Genomic DNA, 4,420 nt, shown 5'->3' with positions numbered 1-4,420 from the left:
GTTTCTTGTAGGCAATAGATCAATGGGTATTGTTATTTATCCATTCAGCCAGTCTGTGTCTTGATTGGAGAGTTTAGTCTTTTTACATTCAATGTTATTATTGATAAGTAGGGACTTACTCCTGCCGTTTTGTTATCTGTTTCCTGACTGTTTTATGGTCTTCTCTTTCTTCTTTCTTTCCTTCCTGTCTTCTTTTTTTGGTGAAGGTGTTTTTCTTTGGTGATATGATTTGGTTTCTTGATTCTTTTTTTTTTTTTTTTTTGTATCTGTTGTATGTTTTTTGTTTCAGGTTACCATGAGACTTGCAAGTACTATCTTATAACCCATTATTTTAACCTGATAACAACTTACCTCTGTTTGCATAAACAAGCAACAAGAAAACTAATAAAAACTCTGTCTTAACTCCATTTCCTTGCTTTTTAACATATTGTTGTTTCTATTTATATCTTACTGTACTATGTCTTGAAAAGTTGTTGTGGTTATTATTTTTTATTGGTTCATCTTTTAGTCTTCCTACTTAGGAAAAGAGTAGTTTATAAACCACAATTACAGGGAGTTCTCCGGATTACCAGGCAGAGACTCTTGTTCTCTTCCCCTACGTTCTCCCAAACAAATGGAATCTCTCTCCGTTCTGAGCCACCTAGAGCTGGGGATGGAATGACACACGCCCCGCTGTGGCCACCACCACTATGACTGTGTTGGGCCAGACCTGAAGCCAGCACAGTACTGGGTCTCATCCAAGGCCTGCTGTAACCACTCCCTGGCCACTGCCTATGCTCAAGGATCTGGGGCTCTACACTCAGTCAGTGGCAAAGCCAGCCAGGCCTGTGTCCTTCCTTCAGGGCAGTAAATACCCAGGTCCCAGGCGAGTCCAAAGGTGCTGTCTGGGAGTCAGGGATTAGAGTAAAAAACCTTAGAAGTCTACCTAGTGTTCTGTTGTACTGTAGCTGAGCTGGCACTGAAACCACAAGATATGTTCTTTCCCATTCTTCTCTCTCTTTTCCAAAGGCAAAAGATCCTCACTCTGTAGCCACTGTCACCACAGGCCATGGGGAGTACTGCCAGACTACTGCTGATGTTCCTTTAATCCCTAAGGGCTCTTAAATCAGAGGGTGGTGGGGTGGTATCAGCAATTCAAGACTGGTGCTGCCTGGCCTGGGACTCACCCTTTGGGCAGTGGACGCCCCTCTGGCCCAGGGCAGGTCCAGAAATGCCATCCAAGAGTCAAATTCTGGAATTGGTGACCCCAAGAGCCCAGTTGGTGCTCTACACCTCAGTCTCAGTGCTGGTACGTAAGGTGTAAATCAAAATTCCCTTAACTTTTCCCTCTGCTTTTCCCAAGCAGAAGTTTTGCCCCTTTGCCACCACAGCTAATAATGTACTGAGCCTCACCTGGAGTCAGCAATTTGCAGAGGCTCACCAAGGCCCTCAATGCAGTACCTGGGTATTACTGCTGGGTATTCAGGGCCCAAGGGTTCTTCAGTTAGCAGGTGATGAATGCTACCAGGACTGTGTTTCCCTTCAAGGAATGTTTTTTGTTTTTGTTTTTGTTTTTTTTCCTGGCCCAGGTTGTGTCTAGAAATTTCATCTGGGAGTTAGAGCCTGGAATAGGAGCCTCACAAATTGGCCAGTGCCATATCTTGCTATGGTTAAGCTGATATCCAAGATGTAACACAAAGTCCTCCTCACTCTTCCCTCTCCTCTCCTCAAGTGGAAGGAAGGCATCTCTTTTGGAGCTGTGAGTTGTGCCGCCTGGGGTTAGGGGAGGGGTGATGCCAGCATTCCATTAGCCACTCCAGCTGGTGTCTCAGTAGGTCATACGCTCCTCAGTCCAGTGGCTGTGGCCATGACATCATTAGAATTCCCCTAGGTGTTGCAGTCCTTGTGGCCTAGACTGTATTTCACATTTATTTAGAGCCCATAGCACTTTAGCCCTGGTGGTGAGGCTTGCGGGAACTCAAGTTCAGACTGCTGGATCAGAGATTCCCCTCTGGCTAGGGCTGGTTTAAATGCTCCCTCAGTGGGTGGGTGTCAGCTGAGTTTGGTTCGGTTTTCCTTTCTGCTTGAACAGGACAGCACTGAGTTCAATGTCTCACAATTGCTGTGCTCTCCCTGCCCCTGGGCACAGAAATGCTCTTTGCACCATGTCACCACTGCCTGGGAATTGGGGTGGGGTGGTGTCAGCAATTCAAGACTTTTTTTTTTTTTTTTTTTACCTTTTCAGTGTGTCTTTTAGCCATAAAAAGTTAAAATCAGATACTGTGAGTGCTCACCTGATTTTTGGTTTGTATGAAGGTGCTTTTTTCTCTAGATAGTTGTTTAATTGGTGTTCTTGCTGTGGAGACAATTAGTGGATCCTTCTATTCCAGTATCTTGCTCTGCCTTTTCCATGTTCACTGGGGCAAGATAATATCTCATTGCAACTTTTATTTGCATTTTTCTGATTATCAGTGATGTTGAGCACATGTCCATATACATATTTGCTATTTGTGTGTTTTCTTTTGAGCATGTTTATTCAAATATTTTGCCTATTTTTTGATCGAATTGTTAGATTTTTTTTCTTTAGAGTTGTTTGAGATCCTTATATTCTGATTATTAATCCCTTGTCAGGTGGGACGTTTGCAAATATTTTCTCCCATTCTGTAAATTGTCTGTTCACTTTGTTGATTGTTTCCTTCTTCGTGCAGAGGCTTTTTAATTTGATGTGATCCTATTTGTCCATCTTTGCTTTGATTACCTGTGCTAGCAGGGTATAACTCAAGAAATCATTGCCCAGTCCAATGTTCTAGAGAATTTCCCTAAAGTTATCTTGTAGTACTTTCATAGTTTGATGTCTTAGATTTAAGTCTTTAATCAATTTTAAGTTGCTTTTTGTATATGGCGAGAGATAGGGGTCTAGTTTCATCCTTCTGCATATGGATATCTGGTTTTCCCAGCAACATTTGTTGGAGACTGTCCTTTCCCAGTGAATGTTCTTGGTACCTTTGTCCAAAATGAGTTTGCTATCGATGTATGAATTTGTTTTTGGGTTCTTTATTCTGTTGCATTGGTTTATGTGTCTGTTTTTATGGCAGTACCATGCTGTTTTGGTTACTATATCTCTGTAGCATAATTTGAAGTCAAGTAATATGATTGCTCTAGTTTTGTTGTTTTTCCTCAGGATAGCTATTCTGGGTATTTTATGGCTCCATGTAAATTACAGGATCTTTTTTTCTGTGAAGAATGTCATTGGCATTTTGATAGGGATTGCATTGAGTCTGTATATTGCTTTGGGTAGTATGGACATTTTAAAATTATTAATTCTTTCAATATATGAACATGAAATATCTTTTTATAATTTGGTGTCCTGTTCAATTTGTTGGATCAATATTTTACAGTTTTCATTTTCGAGATCTTTCACTTCTTTGGTTAATTCCTAGGTATTTAATTTTAGTTGTAGCTATTATAAATGGGATTACTTTCTTGATTTCTTTTTTTTCAGATTGTTTGCTGTTGGCATATAGAAATGCTACTGATTTTTGTATGTCAATTTTGTGTCTAGCAACTTTTCTGATTTTTAAAATCAATTCTAATACTTTTTTGTTGGAATCTTTATTTTTTTCCAAATATAAATTTTAAAATCCATAATATCATCTGCAAACAAAAATAATTTGACTTCTTTTCTAATTTGGATGCTCTTTATTTCTTTCTTTTTTCTGATTGCTCTAGCTAGGAATTCTAGAACAGTATGGAGTAACAGTGGTCTAGATCTTAGAGGAAAGGCTTTCAGTTTTTCTCAATCCAGTGTGATACTAGCTGTAGGTCTGAGCTATACGGTTTTTATTATGTTGGACTATGTTCCTTTTATACCCAGTTTTTGAGGGTGTTTATTGTGAAGGGATATTGAATTTAATCAAATGCTTTTTCAGCTTCAAACGATGATCACATAGTTTTTGCTCTTCATTCTGTTGATATGATGTATCATACTGATTGATTTGCATATGTTGAGCCATGCTTGCATGTCTGGAATAAATCCCACTTGGTCATGAGGGATAATGTTTTTAATGTGTTGTTGAAATTGGTTTGCTGGTGTTTTGTTGAGAATTTTTACATCAATGTTCATCAGGGATATTGGGCTCTAATTTTCTATTTTTGATGTGTCTTTGTCTGGTTTTGGTATCAGGGTAATACTGGCCTCACAGAATATGCTCTTGCTTCCCCAAGTGCATAGCTTCTTTCACCATGCCACATGGCCGCTGCCAGGGGATGGGGGAATGGTGGTATCGGCAATTCAAGACGGTCTTTCCTACCCTCTTCAGTGCTTCTTTCAGTGATATGAAGTTAAATCCAGGTAATGCAATCACTCACCTGATTTTTGGTGTTTATGAAAGTGCTTTTTCATGTAGATATTTGTTAAATTTGATGTTCCTGCAGGGGGGAC

Source organism: Mandrillus leucophaeus, unplaced genomic scaffold (assembly GCF_000951045.1).
Source record: "Mandrillus leucophaeus isolate KB7577 unplaced genomic scaffold, Mleu.le_1.0 Scaffold1345, whole genome shotgun sequence".
In the NCBI taxonomy this organism is placed as follows: Eukaryota; Metazoa; Chordata; class Mammalia; order Primates; family Cercopithecidae; genus Mandrillus; species Mandrillus leucophaeus.
This window is presented reverse-complemented; position numbering follows the sequence as displayed.